At 41.9% G+C, this 18,054-nt stretch overlaps 1 pseudogene across 1 annotated transcript in view; it reads right to left on the bottom strand.

Moving 5' to 3' along the window:
• LOC311615571 (small ribosomal subunit protein uS5-like) overlaps positions 1 to 11,567 on the bottom strand; it is an 81,944-nt pseudogene extending 70,377 nt beyond the window's left edge. Inside the window, exon 1 of the transcript in view lies at positions 11,527 to 11,567. The product of the transcript in view is annotated as a small ribosomal subunit protein uS5-like (transcript). The remainder of the gene's footprint in view (positions 1 to 11,526) is intronic.
• Between the last annotated feature and the right edge of the window lie 6,487 nt (positions 11,568 to 18,054).

The raw sequence follows: 18,054 nt of genomic DNA, 5'->3' as shown, positions 1-18,054 counted from the left end.
AATTGGATTAATGTTGCTATTTTATTTTTATTGCTTAAGTTAATTTAGTGTGAACATATTTGGTTAGTGTGGACTTTACTTATCAGATACTATCACATTCTAATGGCTGAACCTTGGAAATACTGTGTCCTGGATTTTCACGAAAGCATGATTAATTCTTGGTTTCATAAATTGCATAGGTAATGTAAAAACTTTCCTAATTACTAATATCTGGTTCTGGTTTAATTACTCAATTTCAGTATCTTCTTGACTGCTCTGCAGATATAAGAATAAATTTTTTACTTATTTATTTTAATATATTTTATTGATTTTGTACAGAGAGGAAGGGAGAGAGATAGAGAGCTAGAAACATCGATGAGAGAGAGTCATCGATCAGCTGCCTCTTGCACACCCCCTACTGGGGATGTGCCCACAACCAAGGTACATGCCCTTGACCAGAATCAAACCCGGGTCCCTTCAGTCCCCAAGCCGACGCTCTATCCATTGAGCCAAACCGGTTTCGGCTAAGAATAAATTTTATGTCCTCCTACTGCCTTGTTGTTATTTTAACAAGTAAAGGGTTTCTGGTGTCGTTGGCCTTGATTTTTAGGTATGTGTATGCTTTTCTTGAGCTACCATAATACTCTTCAAACTTCTTACACAGGCATAGTGGAACCACTACACAACATTAGATGGATGCAGAAATAACACTCCCCTTATGAATCAACCTTGTTATTATGGAGCCAATATACTTACTGTGCTTATAGTGAGTACTTTCTGACCTGAGGAATGTTAATGAGCTGTGTTATAATGAAGTTCTCCTGGTCTTTGAACACTACCTTTTAGAGACCGAGCTACCTCAACTCCATCATGAAACACATTTGGCAGCTAGAAAGATTAAAATCTGTTGAAGTTGCCCTGGCTGGTGTGGCTCAGTTGGTCGAGCATTGTCCCATGCACCAAGAAGTCACCAGTTCGATTCCAGTCAGGGCACAAGCCTGGATTGCAGGCTCAACCCCAGTAGGCAGTGTGTAGGAGGCAGCTCGTCCATGTTTCTCTCTCTCATTGATGTTTATCTCTCTCAAATCAATAAAAAGATGTAAGGAAAACAAACTGTTGAAGCAAAATGACTCCTCAGTGATACATTTAGGTATTTTTCATTTTTGCTAAAAGGAAACAAAAAAATCGTTCCTTATATGGCCAAAGAAATGTAGCAAAATTTTTCATTAACATTTAGAGTTGACTAATGGCCCAAAGTCATATATAGAAAACCCAAACTTTGGCACGGAGCACAATATACAGTAATGAGCAAGCCAGAGAGAAATGATGTTGCCTGATTGGTCTTTAGTCGTTTCTAACTGCACTTTTCTGGGTCTTAAGACTCTTAGCAGTGGTGTGGACGACCCTGGATGCTCAAGCTCCTCAGGGGATGACCTTCAACATGTGAGGAACCTCCCTTACAAGCCTCCGTGAGCCCACCTCCTGTCTTCTTAAGGAGCTCGCCGTGCAGCCTCTGTTTCCTAAGAGCCCCTGTCTACTCGTGTTGTTCTGTAGAAAACCAGTCTTTCAGGACAAGGTGTGGGGGTCAACAATGACTTTCCCTCAGAGCTATTTTTATTTTACTAGGAGATTCCTGTTAAAAGTACCAGTGCCTTCATCTAAGTAAATAAACACTTGGTGTTGGGAATTTGAGGCATGTGGCATGACAAGTTGGGTAGATATTTTTGCTTGGGAGAGGGGTTCTCTGACTTAACATGTGTAGGAACTAAACATTTTACAGACCATCACCACTAAGTCACTTCTTTTCATTTCCTCACCTGTTAATACAGATGATGCTTTTATAATAGTTTCCTGCTCTAACATTTTCTGATTCCATGAAATGAGTGATTTTTTGGTACTAGTGAGATAGAGGTCACCTACTTAATTTTCCTGGACATAAGTGGCTAATCAATTCTTAAAAATGTATGTTGACTAGTTGTACAACTAGTTCATAGCAGCATTATTCACAATAGCCAAGAGGGGGAAGCAATCCAAGAATAATCAACAAATAAATGTATAAATAAAAGTGATATACACAAACAATGGAATATAATTCAGCCTTAGAAAGGAAGGAGATTCAAACACAGGCTACAACATAGATGAACCTTGAGGACAGCATGCTAAGTGACATAATTCAGAAACATAGGACAAATACTGTGTGATTCTACTTATATGAGGTTCCTAGTGTAGTCAGATTCATAGAAATAGGAAGTAGAATGTTGTTTGCAGAGGCTTACATAAGGATGTTAGTATTTAATGGGCACAGAGTTTCAGTTTGGGAAGATGAAAAAGTTCTGGAGATGGATGGTGGTGATGGATGCAGGGCAATGCGAATATACTCAAGGCCAGTGAATTATATGCTAAAAAATGGTTACAATGTTATGCATATTTTGTTACAATAAAAATTTTGCATTGAACCTAGAGTGAGTACTTGATAGTTGATAATTGATCAATACATGAACACAGTGCAGCACATTTCAATTTGTAGTCATTTTATTTCACCATATTGGCTTGTACCTGCTAAAAGTAGTTGAACCATGTTACCACAACTCTTCAATTGGTTTTATTATTTATTTATTTATTTATTTATTTATTTGTTTGTTTGTTTGTTTATTGTTTAATATGTTTTCATTGATTTTTCAGAGACAGAGGAAGGGAGAGGGATAGAGAGATAGAAACATCCATGAGAGAGAAACATCTATCAGCTGCCTTCTCCACGCCCTTTATTGGGGATGGATCACGAAACCTGTGCATGTGCCCTGACTGGGAATTGAACTAGTGACCTCTTGGTTCATGGGTCAATGCTCAAACACTGAACCACACCAGCTGGGTTTATTTATTTATTTTTAAATATTATTTTATGGAATGTATTGGGGTGACATTGGTTTCCACTGGTTTTTAAAGAGCAGCTCCTCTGATGTGGTTCCGTGGTTAATTTGGAAGGCAGGATCTGAACAGTTGTGACTCCGCCACATGTTGGTTTTGCAGATCATCGAACAGGAAGGGAGAACACATGTTATCACTAGTCTAAATGGAACAAATGTGATGTAATGTAGGAAATTCACAGGTAATCTGACACTATCCTCAATTTCTCTTTCTTGTGAGTATGTAAAACATTTTTACAAAAGGCAAGTATGTCTTTTACCTCAAAGCACTGAGTTCAAATTTGTAATTTCCTTTATCTTCCTTCCCTCTCTCTCTCCCCCTCTTTCTTCTTGAGGGGAAGGGGGGCAGTTAATATTTATGATAATAAAAACATAATATGCTAATTAGACCGATGTCCTTCTGAACGTCCTTTCAGACGACCTTTCAGACAAAGGTCGGACTGGGGCTGCAGCCTCTGAATTCAGGCTGGGGCTGCAGCCTCTGAATTGAGGCAGTTGCCATGGCTGTGAGGGAGGGATCCAGGTAGCCATCACGGCTGTGAAGGCCTACTCTTGCACAAATTTCATGCATTGGGCCTCTAGTCTATATTAATAAAAGGTTAATATGCAAATTAGTCACAACGCCCTCACAGTAACAACCGAACAGCAGGCTTCGTGGGGCAACAAGGCCTGCAGAGGGGGGGCAGTAAGGGGCAACCAGTCACACAGGGGAGCCAGCTGGGGGCAACCATACCAGCAGGAGCGCACTAAAGGGTGACCAAGCTGGCGGGGGGGGGGGGGGGGGGAGGGCAGTTAGTGGTGACCAGGTTGGCAGGGGAGGGTAGTTGGGAGTTGGGGGCACCCAGGCTGGCAGGGGCAGTTAGGGATGATCAGGCTGGCAGGCAGAAGGAGTTATGGGTGATCAGGCTAGCAGGGAGGGCAGTTAGGGGCAATCAGGCAGGCAGGTAGGTGAGCAGTTAGGAGCCAGCAGTCTCGAATTGTGAGAAGGTGCAGGCTGAGCTGACATGACCACCTCGCACAGGCCTCTAGTTTAATATAAAAATAAAGCAGCTTATTGAAAGGAAATAATTAGGCTTAATTATTTCAGCTTAAATAACATCCTCCCTATGCATCTGGGTTTGAGTCTGAAGATCCCTCTGTAGCTCTGCCTTGGGCACCTGCCCTCTTGATGCTGAAGCTGAATGGCGAACCTGGTGTTAAGCAGGGAAGGTTGCAGCTGGAAGGCAGACCAGCTAGCCAAAATAAGCATTTTCATAATTTTTTTTTCTTAATTTTATTCCCCCGCCTCCCGTGTAAATAAAACACATACTTATTATAACTATTCTTCTTTAAAATTTCCTATTTTGGTAAAATAAACATAACATAAATTTACAATTGTAACCATTTTAAGTGTACAGTTTAGTAGCATTAAGTACATTCATCCTGCTGTGCGATCATCATCACTGTCCATTGCCAGAACTTTTTCATCTTCCCAAACCAAAACTCTTCCCCCATTTAACACCAACTCCCCATCCTGCCTGTCCCCAGTCCCTGGCAACCACTCTTCTACTTCCTGCCTCAGAATCCGACTACTTTGGGAACCTTCTTTAAGTAGACTGGCTTAGTTCACTTGGCATAGTGTCCTTGAGGTTCAATCACGTTGCAGCCTATGTCAGAATCCCCCTCCTTCTCCAGGCTGAGTCATACTCAATTGTATGTATGTATCACATTTCGCACATCCACTCATCATGGATGTTTGCGTTGTTTCTCACCAAAGATAATTCTGGAAAATACAGAGGCACATACAGAAAAAGAAAAAGAAATAAAGTTCTATCACACTCCCACTGCCGAGAGGCAGTCGTTGTACACATTTGGGCATGTTTTCTTTCGGTCGTGAATACTGACATTTATGGCTAACTCCTCCCTATCGCAAGGGAAGACAGCTTCTCCAACGTTTCTTTGTCTGAGTTTCTGATAATGTTTCTTAGAAAGGAAGTCAGTCACGGGGCCAGTGGGTGTCAACATTTTTAAAGCACTTGATGGATAATGCCAAAACTCCTTCCAGAAATAACTGCAGTTTTAACACTAGAAACCTGAGTAGCAGAGAGACTGCCTTTGTGTATCTCTTTACGGTGAAAAAGTATTTTGATAAAAACCCAATTTACATATTCAACTGAGTAATTTACAAGTGCACACTATCGGTACTGCACAAATCAAATATCCGGATCCTTGACTGATTTCGTTCCTCAGGATCTATCAGAGACTTGGTACTTGAACACGTCTCTTCATGCAGAGATAGCATGACGGTTCTATGTGCGGGCCTGGCTGGGATCTGGCATGAGGGACTGAAAAGGGGTCAGGGATTTGTACTCATTTATAGGAGGTGATGATAGCCAGAGGGAGGCTGTGCGATCTGGGACGTCACATGGGTTGTGTGTAGCTTCACTTCCTGCTGCCCTGAGAGTGAGGATGGAATGCTTGTGTGAGGTCCTGTCCTTGCTGTGGGGGAGAGCTGGGCACTCAACCCCATCCTCTAGGCCTCTCCATGCAGCGTTACAAAGAAGCCCAGCGCAGCCTGGTCCTGATGCAGTTTTAGGGCACCACTTTGAGAGTCTGGTCTGCCCACATCAGCCCGTTTCTCTGCAGAGGCCACGTGCCTTTGTGGACAGCACCTCGGGCAGCTTTGGAAGTTGAGCCTTTCATTAACGTGGTGACCTTGGGGACACTGCTCGCTTCTTTGAATTTTGTTTTTTCCCTTGGTTTCCTCAGTGAGAATCAACTCAGACACCTCTTTTAAAGGGACTTGGAAACCAGAAAGGGTCTAAATAAATACCTTGTGTTGTTATGAGTCCAGGGGCAATTATTTGGTGCTGCAAAGATGGTGGTGGTATTGATCAACTTTGAAAACAATTAGCTCTCTCAGATTTTATTTTCATCATAACAGCATCACTTTAAAAAAAATACAACATTACTTACATTATTGCTTGATGCATTTCATTCACTATCATTGATACTTGCACAGTTGTTACATTTAATCCCTCCAGCAACATGAAGTGGCTACTGACACTTCACTACAGAGGAGCATGCTGTGCCATGAGGTTTGTGGTTTGTGATTTTTCCCAGGTCACGCAGGAGCAGAGCTGGGGGGAGGCTCTGCATTCAGGCCATTGCGTTTCTACCGAACCCCCAGCATCCAAATGGCCCTCGATTGGAAGATTCCATGGGTATTTCCTGCTTTTCTTGTGTGAACTTGGGCAAGTTACTGCAAATCGAGGACCAGGCAGCTTGGAGTTCAAGGGATAGGAAGGTTCTTTCCAGATCTAGATTCCAAAGTTCAGGCAGTGTTTACTCTGCAGGCTCTGCTCTGGCCCTGATTTTCAGCGGCCCTGCCTCCCCTGTATGGGGAGTAATGTGAGGACAGGAACGGAGGCCTGAACACCCCACCCCCTCCCGATGAAAGCCACTTCTTACCGTAGTGCCAAAATAATATGCTTCTTCGCTGTTGTTAATTTTGAAGGCAAGATGCTTATTATTTATTAGTCATTCCGAGACAGTCTATTTAGAGCAGTTATTGCCTATTTTGCAAACACACTTTAGTGATATGTACATATTGTGGTGTTTGACCCTGTAAACAAGAGTTTATTATTATCCTCAAATGCTCACGCTGCCATATAAAAAAAGTGACATTAATATCTTGCATTTTCCCTCACTGTGGTTAATGCTAACCAGCAATCTGTGTTAACCATTTTCAGACTGTTCCCATGGGGAGGAAGAGAAAGGCCTTCTTATGCTGTTTGTGAGTGGAAAATGGCAGACAGAGGGAGGGAAGGTAAATGGTTGAGGTTTTAGTGCTTTTGGTTTTCAGATGTGTGGAACCCCTGCAGGGATCCTTGCTGGGCACAGGAGTGGGAGGGACCAATCTGTGGTGTGCTGGATCTGATTTTAGGCAAACCTGTAATGCTGCCCAAACTTGGTTTCTGCATGCGTCCAGACAGCCTTCTGAGGACTGTGGCTGTGGAAAGCCGTCTGCTGAGATGAGCAAATCCAGAGTCTACTGAATGCTGGTGATTGTCCTGCGGAGACCAGTTCTGTGCTCTGCGGGGATGGGTGATGCAAGTCACGGAAATTATAGGCTGCCCAGCCACCAGGCCTTCTGACAAGATTAGGGGGTGACTTACTGATCTTTAGGTGGTCAGGAGTTTGGGGGAAAGGTTCGGTTTAAAGCATGTAGTTAGAGTTGAAAAGTCTGGGCCTGGACTCTCAGAGAGATGGAGATAGACTGGAGAAGGCTTCAGGCAAAGAGAGATCTGGGCTCTGGTCCTGTTTCTGCCCACGCCGGTGGGTGGGCAGCTGCTGTGCATCCTCCCACGGCGCTCAAACACCTCCAGCTGCTTGGAGTCGGAACAAGGACTATACTCACACGCTTCAGGATGCTTTCTGTTCCTCACCACGATTTAATGTCAGTGATTCTGCATCAGTTTTTCTCCCTGGTGCTTCCGTTAGTCCACTTTTAATCTTTTCGTAGTTAGTGAAAGAAGTGTAACTAGAAACTGCCGTCAAGAGAGTGAGTCTAAGAGAATGAGTTTGGGAGGTTTCAGTGTAAGCCCTGTCCTCTGCTCCTTGTTATGGGCTGAACGGTGGCCCCTCAGATTCATATATTGGAGTCTTAATCCCCAGCCGCAGGACGGGACCCTCTTTGGTACTGGGTCTTGCAGATGTAATCAGTTCAGGTGAGGTCATCCTGGAGCAAGCTGGCCTTAATCCAATAGGACTAGTGTCCTTACAAAAGAGGGATTTGGGCACAGACACCCACAGGGAGATGCTCCTATGAAGATGAAGGCAGAGATCAGGGCGCTATTCCACATGCTGAAGCTATTTCTCCACTGCGCACCACCAGGGAGCTGGGTGAGGAGCTGGGCCTAACCTCCCTCCGGTCCTCAGAAGGAAACAGTCCTGCCGCCACTTCGGGCTTGGACCTCTGGCTGTGAAGCAAGACACTTCCGTGGTGTGAGCCGGGTTTGTGTCCTCTGCTGCGTGGCCCCAGCACTCGAACTCGCACCCCGCCTCAGTGCTCCGGGGTAGGAGCGCCTCTCTGCTGCCTGCATGCGATCTCTGTCGGCTTTTTCTCTCACCCACATATTTAATGCTCCTGAAAATGTTTTCTTAGTACTTGAAAAAGCGTGGTAACAGGGCAAACAAATTAAGGAAATGGGAAGCAGCTCATTTAATTTTAAGACACTTTTAGTTAGGATTTTTTTTTTTCCTCACAAAGTGAAAAAACACGTTCTAAAGCAACTTATTTGACAACTTTTCTTAGGGACCATACTGGCATTTTTACCCAGGCCATTTATCTCTCAATCCAGCCCCAGAGCTTATATTGCCTATGAGATTTGTGTCAGACCTGACCCAATAGAGAATGTGCTCCTTTTCTTTGGCCTAAACATCGTCCATACTTGCTGGCCATGTCCGAAGGGCTACCAGGATGCCAGGCTCACTAGTCCCACTTCACACTGTGGGTCCCTCTTAGGTCCACGCTCTGAGCATGTGTCTGGCCCACGCTGACCACTCAGAAGCCATGCCACAGACAGAGTGGAGCTGCCTCCTCCACAGCCAGGTCCTCAGAGCTGTGGACTTTCGTGTGTCCATCACACCCTTAAGGGCTGTCCTCAGCTTCGGAGAGCCTGAAACTTAATTCTGTCCACTCACCCAGACTGTTCCATGACAATTAAACTTTTAAGGGAACGATATGTAAGCCTGCCGGTCAGGAGCTGTGTATCTTTCTGTGAATTGGGGTACCCAGGCTCCTCGTCCAATGATGCTTAGTGAGGAGGGGGTCAGAACACACAGAGCCGGTACTCATACTCTGCACAGACCACTCTACACATGTTACCAAACTTCTCCAGACAGGTTCAAATCTAAGCCATTAGTTTAGAACTTTCCTTTAATCATAGAGATAGCTGTATGAAATCTGCTGTTTTTGTGTGTCAAAAAAAAACAACAACCCAGTATTGACAAGTTCATATAGTTCAACCTAATAGGTCTTTAAACTTTTTATTTTAATTTCATTATAGATGAGCAAGAAGTTTGGAAAACAGAAGTTCCAGCTTTTTTCCCCTAATGGTGGCAGCCTACATAATATGGTTCACTCTCAAAACTAGGAAATTGATACTGGCACCACGTAACTGACCGGTTTACAGTCTTCTGTGCCACATCTTCATTGATCAGCATCTCTGAGTGAAAGACGGTTCTGAGAGTGACTGCCTCACCGGCTGTGGTTCTCTCCCCCTTCATCTCTCTCCCACGCAGCCTCCTGTTTTGGGGGAGGCTGTCTTCTTTGCCTTCTGGGTCATTCCATTTTTCCAAAATGATTGGGTCCTCTACCCCAGGTCTAAATTTTTGGTGTGAATTCCTGGACCTCCAGTGGGTCAGCTTTTCTGCTTTCCCTCCCCACCCTGCTCACCCTCCCCAGCACGGCCAACCATGTGCACTCCTGACCTGTGACCCCTTCTCCACTCGCCACGCTTGTCATCTAGCATTTCCCATTTGCAGGCCCGTGCCTCTCCCATTATTACTAATCTGAACACATGTATTCATTCTTTATGGGTTCTGTTTCCTCCTCTGTAAATGGGTTGGGCTGGATCAGCTATACGGCGGCATTGTCCAGAGCAGGGCGGGCAAGCTTTTTCTGTAAAGGACCAGGGAGTAAATATTTTAGACTTTGGAGGCCATACGGCTTGTCACAACCAGTCAACTTCCCCTGCAGCACAAAAGTAGCCATAGACAAAATGTAAATAAATACAAGTGGTTATGTTCCAGTAAAACACTGAATTTTGAGTTTCATATCATTTTACATGTCACGAAATGTTCTTTTTTTTTTTTTTTAAAATAAAAAAATCACTGTTTAAAAAATGTAAAAACTAGGATTGAATCATAGGTAGTATAAAACAAAGGTGGTGGGCTGGATCTGTAGTTTGCCAACCCCTGATCTAGTGGGAAGGGACTGAATTTGGGGGCCAGACAGATAAGGGTTTGAGTTACTTTCGTCACCTGCTGGTCATCCCAGGTCACACTTACGCTGTAGGCCTTGCAGAGTTGCTGTAAAAGTTAGTGATGCCTTAGGTAAAGTGTTTGCCATGCAGAGGGCACCCCATATATATCAGTTCCCTTTTCTTTCCCTTGAAGATCTTTCTAAAACTGGAATTCAGTGACCAAAGCACAAAGTCCCTTTATGTCATGATGCCTCCAGGCTGGCTTCAGGGCTTTCTCCGCCCTGATTGAAAATGTACATATGTGTGTAGAGAGCTTTATGTTTACATCTGGGCTCCATGCCTCTCCATGGCAACAGGGAGAAATTACCTCTCATATATCCACCTCCAAGAGGTCCCGAGGTTTAGATTGTATGTGAAATGCCTCAGTTTTGCAGTTTCTTAATCTTTAGGAATTTTATAGCTCTTTGTGGTGTTTTTTTTTCTTTTCTTTTTTTTTTTTTTTTTAATCAGGATGTTTTAATTTAAAAAATCAATGTGTTTTACATACTCTCTAAAAGAGACATTTCAGGAACTCAAAAATCCTATTATCTCCAAGTGCCCTGCCACAAAGTTCAGGAATTAGCACCCCAAGTGAGGAATCTTCAGGCCTCTCCTGGGCTGGCTCACTGCCCCGCCAGCCAGGTTCCATTATAGGCCCGGAAGTGATTTACCTGCATTGTTTCATTTGACACCCAGGACCAGTTGTATCAGTATCTTTTCTCATGAGGAAACAGGCTCAGAGAGGTTAAGATAATGGCGCACACCACACAGTAGTAGAAGGACTAGAATGCAGGCCCTCAGACCCCGGGGCTGGCGCTCTGTCTGCTGTACAGCCTGCTTTAAGCCTTGTGTTTGCTTCGTTCGGCTCCTGCATCACACAGTTTTGGCAGGTGCAGTCTACATCTTTGTTGTGTTCTGTGAGACATCCTAAGTACCTTTATACAGGGCAGTTTGTCAAACGGCATTTAATAACTATCTGTTTGTCTATTCAGACATTGGGAAACTGTCATTTAGTGGTTTCCCTTCAGTTAGTTGGCTGCAAGCATTTTGCTGAGAGCTTTTGGGAGCCCAGGGGTGATACATAAATGCCAGGGCGGCTGCACAGAGATGGCTGTGTCTGTCAGGAGTTTCCGATTTGGTAGTGGTTTTAAGTAGGAGCAGGAAGGAGCTCTGGTGTTAAATTGACGCAGATCTACTTCTCAACGCTGGTTCAAGCCAGATGTCGGGTTCCATTCCTCCACAGGTCTTGATTCTCATCTATAGAGTGGATAATGAAAATCTACCTCATAATGATATATGAATTAAATGTATGGCTTCTAAACAGTGCTTTAAAATCGCAGATATTTCCAATAATAAGCAATTAATACTATCAGGCGTCACAGGCGAGGTTACACTGTGGCAAAAGGGGCTCCAGATCTCAGTCTTACCACTGAATTTTCTCATGTTTGTGGTCTGGGTCCATGGTGGGTGAGCTATCTTCTGCTACAGAGCATCATTCCCTGGGCCGCAGGCTGGCTGAGAAGCATCCATCTGGAACACCAGGCCAGAGGAAAAAGAGAGCTTGGCAAAGCCCAAAGGGGCACTGAGGGCTGGAAGTGACTTACATTACTTCTCACCTTCTGTTAGCCAAATCAAGCTCCGTAGCCAAGTCGGACATGATCGGGAAGAGAAAACACAGTTCTCCCTCAGGTAGGGGTAGAGAGCATTTTTGACCACTGTCACGGTTTACCACATGCACAATAACCTGTAGGAAGGACGAGGAAGTGTGCTACAGAAAAGACATGCAAATGCTGAAAAAACACTAACCCTGAGCGTGCTTTCAGGCTTAATTGCTTCCAGAATAAACGATTCTTGAAGAATTTTCTGAGAAAGGCTTGTCATTGTAACTCTTGTCAGGTTTATATAAAACAAAAGATTATTGTACATACACTTCCAACAATTGTCAAATACAGAGTTCTATGAAAACCAAGCTTCTGTTTATCTTCTTGAAGGCTTTCACAGGCAAACACTGATCAAAGCAAATAGTTCTTTTTTGTCAGCCAATCTAGGCTTTTAAAATGAATTTGGAGAAATTAATGGCATTTGGGGACTCATTAATTTAAACAAACACACACACACACACACACACAGAGAGAGAGAGAGAGAGAGAGAGAGAGAGAGAGAGAGAGAGAGAGAGAAAGAGATAGAGAGTTGTGAACCCTTTGGACCCTGTATCAGTCAGGGTCTGCTAGTTACAAACAACAGAATCCATTCTCGGGGGGATAAATCTAGAAATAGCAATTAGGTATTTCAGAAACTTTCCAGGAGAGTTTGCACTTAGAAACAATGGTTGAATTACACTGATTACATTGCTGGCTGTTCCAGTAGAGATGTGACTGCTGCCAACATTGGGCACGAGGCGCTGTTACTAGAACCTCTGCCAAGCTGCCTGAAAGCTCAATGCCTCCCTTCCCAGGGCTCTGCCACTATGCCCCAATGGATTCTGGGTGACCCTCATTTTTTTTTTTAATTTAAAATTTTTAAAACTATCTTTCACCTTAACTAAATGATCAAATTTTGCATTCCAAATGTGAGGAAATCTGACATAGCATGTTTCCTATGTGATTCATTATGACCTATGACAATATCACCTATAAAATGTTCTTTTATCAGGACGCATATGATGTCTGGTTATCTTTATTTTTGTGATGGTAGCATCTATTGGTAATTGTTGCCTAGATCAATAGTCTAATTTACTACTTTAAAATAATTTTTACTTAAAATAATTTAATAAAGATACTTTTCCCCTTATCTACGTATGGTTATCCAGTTGTTCAGATCACAATGAAACTGCAGGATAATATTTAATTTTTGATTCTCTTTACTTAATTGTTTTCAAGACTATGAATTGGTTTCCTAGCGCCCTATAATTCTCTAAAGATAACCAATTAGTTTAAAAAAATATTATCAGTACTTCTTGAATAAAAACATAGTTGATGAATTTCAATCAAATTGAAGTTATCACTTTTGAAGCTCTATTGGTCTATCTCTAACTAGTGGGAGCCTGTTTAATTTGATGCCTGTGGTCTTTTGATGTGAAACTTGTGGTCTTTTTTTTTTTAATTTAAATTCTTTATTGCTTAAAGTATTATATATGTGTCTCATTTCCCCTCCCCCCCATTGACCTCTCCCTGACCACTTCTCCCCCCTAGCACATGCCCTACTGTATGTGTCCATTGGTTTTACTTATATGCATGCATACAAGTCCTTTGGTTGATCTCTCACCCTCCCTTCCCACCCTCCCCTGCCTTCCCTCTGAAGTTTGACAGTCTGTTCGATGCTTCTCTGCTTCTGGATCTATTTTTGTTTATTATATTCCACAAATGAGTGAGATCATTTGATATTTATCTTTCTCCGACTGGTTTATTTCACTTAGCATAATCCCTTGTGGTCTTTTATAGTTTCCTCATTATCTGGCATGACAAAAAATTTCAGGCTTATTTTGTACATTTTGTGCCTTGAAAGAAAACCAGTCATTTCTTCAAGAAGTCCTGGTTTCTTTTAGTGAGAATTAGTATTTTAAGATCATGATCTGGTCACTAGTGTTTGTTGCTGCTGGGTAGGTCATTGTTTCTGCGTACCTTCAGTGGGCAGAGCTAGAAGATCTATACATGTAATATCACACATAAATAATATTACATACATTTTAAAGATAAAATAAAAAGTATTAAGATAAAGTATTTTGTGGGTTTATAACTGGAACTTCTAATTCAAATTAATGACTATTATTTAACTTAACCATTTCTAAGTTAAATCTATATATCCTTTCTTTCATACTCAAAATACTTATTCACAAAAATATAGGGAATGATATAATTAGAATGTCCCATAATTATTCATTTATTTTTTTTCTCATATTGACCACATAATAGTTTAAACTACTACTCCTACACTACTACTATTACTACTACTACTACTACCACCACAAATGGAATTTTGTATTTTCTTTCAATTTTTAAATAGTTGACCTTTTTAATTTACCTGAGCATATGAGCAATACATACTGTACTCTTTCCCCTTTAAACCTCAATTAGTCTTAGTTCTACAAATAACTATATGCTTAAAGCTCATTACCAGTCTCTATGGCTATTTTGGTTGTCTAAACCTTGTTCTCTAGTATATTCTTCAGAAAGACCTATGACTGGAAATAATATTCCTTGATCTTTTCATGTTAACTGTTTGTACCCTTTATACTTTACGGTCAGTTTTTGAGGATATAAAATCCTTCAATCACATTTTCTCTCCCTAAGAATGTTTATACATTATTTTATTTTTGTCTAGCATACAGTCATGCTGCCAAAATGTTTTATGAAAATTTAATTTTCTTATCTTAAATATCACTACCTGTATTGCCAAGATGCCCTAAAAGACTTTTTTTTTTTTTAAAGGCTTTTACTTATTTTCATTTAAAAATATAGTTGTATTGATTTCAGAGAAGAAGGGAGAGGGAGAGAGATATATAAACATCAATGATGAGAATTATCAATCAGCTGCCTCCTGCATGCCTCCTAGACCTAAACCTGGGCATGTGCCCTTGACAGGAATTGAACCCAGGACCCTTCAATCTATAGGCTGACACTGTATCCACTGAGCCAAACCAGCTAGGGCCTGAGCCTTTCTAACTTCTAATTTATGTTGTCCTTTTATGACTTGTATTCTTTGAATTTATATTTTAGTTTTGGTATTTTTAAATAGAAAGTACACAGTATAAAGATGGCCAGAGGGAGGGGGATAGGGGCTGTGGGGGTTGGTAAATGGGGGGTAAAATCAGACATCTTTAATAGTGTCAATAATAAATAAATAAAAAATAGAAAGCTACACTTTTGATCTGTTTTTTTTTTTAATTATTATAGACATGCCTTTTAGACATATGGGATTTTGTGATCTATGATAATGTTTTTCAGCTTCTTGATCTCTTTTTTCTTTATACTAACTTCATGTGGTATTTGGTCTTAAAATTTTTGTTATTTATTTAAAAAATTAATTATCCTGTATTTGTAGGAGGAGGCATGGTTGAAAGTACTCTTTCTAATTTTTATCTTCTATTTCATGTAATGTTTCTGACTCTTCTTTTCCTTTACTTGTAATTGAGCTGTTTCTTTCCTTTGTCTCTATCCACCTCAATTTTGATCCTGCTTCCAGAAATTCTCCTCGGTGTGGAGCCCTGTTCTGAAAGAAAGGCTGACTTAACACTTTCAAAACTCACAGAAGCTTCACTTCTCCAGACCCTTGAGTCCTCAAGGAAAGCCTCTTGTACTCACCCACCACTGTCTTGGGAAAAGCCTTCCTGCTTCAGCCGCTGCTCTCAAATCGTCCCATGGAGCTCTCCGTTATGCACCTGATGGCTGTTTGGGAGTTCTCCTGATAGCAGGTCCAGCAGATACCCTCCTGCTTCTCTCTGATTTCTCCTGCACCGATGTTGAGACCATGCAGACTGTGTGACAGTTGGTGATCTTGCACCCCAAATGTTGCGGTTTGTGGAGGAAATGCTGTCATCTAATTTTGTTGTAAATGACAATTTGGTTTTGCTATCTAGTTACTTTACCTGTTTTTCTGTGGGGATTCAGAGAGATTAAAAAACTATACTCCTGCCTCCATCCTCCCAGAGTTCCCTCTATATGTATTCCTCTTTGAAACTTTCTAACACAACTAAAATAAATAAATAAATAAATAAATAATCTCATGCAGGTATATTTGATTGGTTGAGTTTAAGTCACATGTTTTGCCCTAATTGCAGAAGGGGCTAGGAAAGTATTTTCTGGCTTCCACCTTGAGAAATTGGGTCTCATAAGATTGGAATTGCCCTAATATAGGAAGGGTATTGAAAATGCATGAACTATTTCCATTATGGATCTACAAGCATAGATAAACTGGGTTGATGCCCTTGCAATGTTATTTGGGCTGCAAAGGCCCCAACAGCCCGTATTTGTACTAAAGACTTGTTAGTACTTGGCCGGAATGGCTCAGTTGGTGAAGTGTCTTCCTGTGGACCCAAAGGTTGAAGTCTCAAGCCCTAGTAGGGGAAGTGCAGGAGGCGGATGATTGATGTTTTGCTCTCAGATCAATGTTTCTCTCTCTCTCTCTCTCTCTCTCTCTCTCTCCCCCTTTCTTCCTCTCTCTATAAAATTAATTTAAAAATTAAAAAAAAGACTTGCTACAATTAAGGAGCATTAACATTAATTCTAGGATAAAGATATTATCTGTTAAAGACTCCAAATTTTATTTTAATACAAAAATTATGATGTTTAGGAAGTTTTAGGTCAATTTATCTGACTAGAGGACTGGGGAAATGGTTGGTTCATCTAAAAAACTAGTCATTTGGACAACTGGTTTTTGGATTGACTTAATCATTATAAATTGGCTGTATACACAGAGCTTTTGTTTCTAGAGATCTGTTGAAGCAACCCAAATAATCTTGTCCATTTTGGATATTTCTATGAACCAAGCACAAGCCAGTCTGCTACCTCTCCTAGGGTCTTGTATATGATACTGCTGAGAACCTTTTATCTGTGATAGTACTACAGTTCAATTGGTTTTGAGCCTTTCCTGGTGTATCCCAACTTGTTTACCTTCCTACTAGCCTGCCACGGAGGTCCCAGCTTGCTTTGGAGTGACCTCTCAACAGCTTATAAATAAAGACATTCAGGAAAAAATTTTAAAACTTGACACATCTGCTCATTAATTCAAGGACACAGGTTTCTTTAATTCTTTCATCACAATGGCCGGAGAGGCAGATGAAGTGGACAAATTTGTTATGGACAACATCGGTGTAATCTTTTCAGTAAACGGACTCCTCACTTCTGTTCCAGCCAAGGGTTCCTGGTAGAGTGTGTTATTTATAGCACCACATACAGTGCCTAGCAATGCAGTGTGGGCAATGAAACCTGACAACTGGTTGACTCCTAGGGGAGGGAAGCTTCCTTTAACATCGCTTTGTTTCCTGTTTTTGCTGCTATATTTGCTAAGAGTGTCTGAAGCATGTCATTTAATGAGTGTCTAGTCTGAACAGTTTTTCACCCAGACAAGCCAGGAGGACTACCACTAACTATTTTCTTTTTCTAAAAAATATGTTTTCATTGATTTCAGAGAGGAAGGAAGAGAGAACAAGAGATAGAAACATCAATGATGAAAGAGAATCATCAATCACCTGCCGCATGCATGCACCACACTATAGATAGAATCTGCAACCTGGGCATGTGCCCTGACTGGGAATCAAACCATGATCTCCTGGTTTCTAGGATGATGCTCTAACCACTGAGCTCGCTGTCCAGGCCCACTGACTATTTTCAGAGGAGATGTTGGTTATCAGCAGTAGAGAGCCTGCTGAGTAGATCCCACTATTGATACTGAGGGCAAGTCCTACCTGTTTCTGAGCACTTACTATGGGTCAGGCTCCTCTCACATGCATGCTTATCATTTAAGCCTCCCAAGAACATCATGCACAGCATTCAGTTTACAGAGACTTTTAAAGTTCAGAGGAATTAAGCTGCTCGAACTCACGGGTGTGCAATCTGTACAGTTGCACTGGTCCCCACGCTGGAAAGGGAGAAAAGGGGCCTGTATTTGGTCTAATGCTCTGTTATTACCACCATGAAATTCTTTTAAAAAATTATATTTCATTGATTTTTTACAGAGAGGAAGGGAGAGGTATAGAGCGTTAGAAACATCAATGAGAGAGAAATATTGATGAACTGCCTCCTGCACACTCCCTACTGGGGGATGTGTCCACAACCAAGGTACACGCCTTGACCAGAATCAAACCTGGGACCCTTCAGTCCGAAGGCCGACACTCTATCCACTGAGCCAAACCAGTCAGGGTCCATCATGAAATTCTCACTAATTTTGTTAAACAGGAGGCCCCACATTTTCATTCTGTAGTGGATCCTGGAAGTTATGCAGCTAATCTCATTTAAAAGCACTAAAGCTTGTTCTTTTCATATGACATGTCTCTCTCCGTGGAGGTCACAACTGCCCTCAACTTCCTAGACCTCAAGAGGCAGGCTGGGTGACCCCGCCAAGTGCTGAGGGGCATTTCCCAGTCGGGAGAATGAGAGACTGTAGGGAGAAGGAGGTGGAAGGAGCTCCCCATAGGTGCTGGCCTTATG

The sequence above is a fragment of the Pipistrellus hanaki genome (assembly GCF_964339955.1).
Source record: "Pipistrellus hanaki genome assembly, chromosome: 2".
NCBI classification, from domain to species: Eukaryota; Metazoa; Chordata; class Mammalia; order Chiroptera; family Vespertilionidae; genus Pipistrellus; species Pipistrellus hanaki.
Note: the sequence above shows the minus strand (reverse complement) of the source record. Positions and strands in the feature narration are given on the sequence as shown.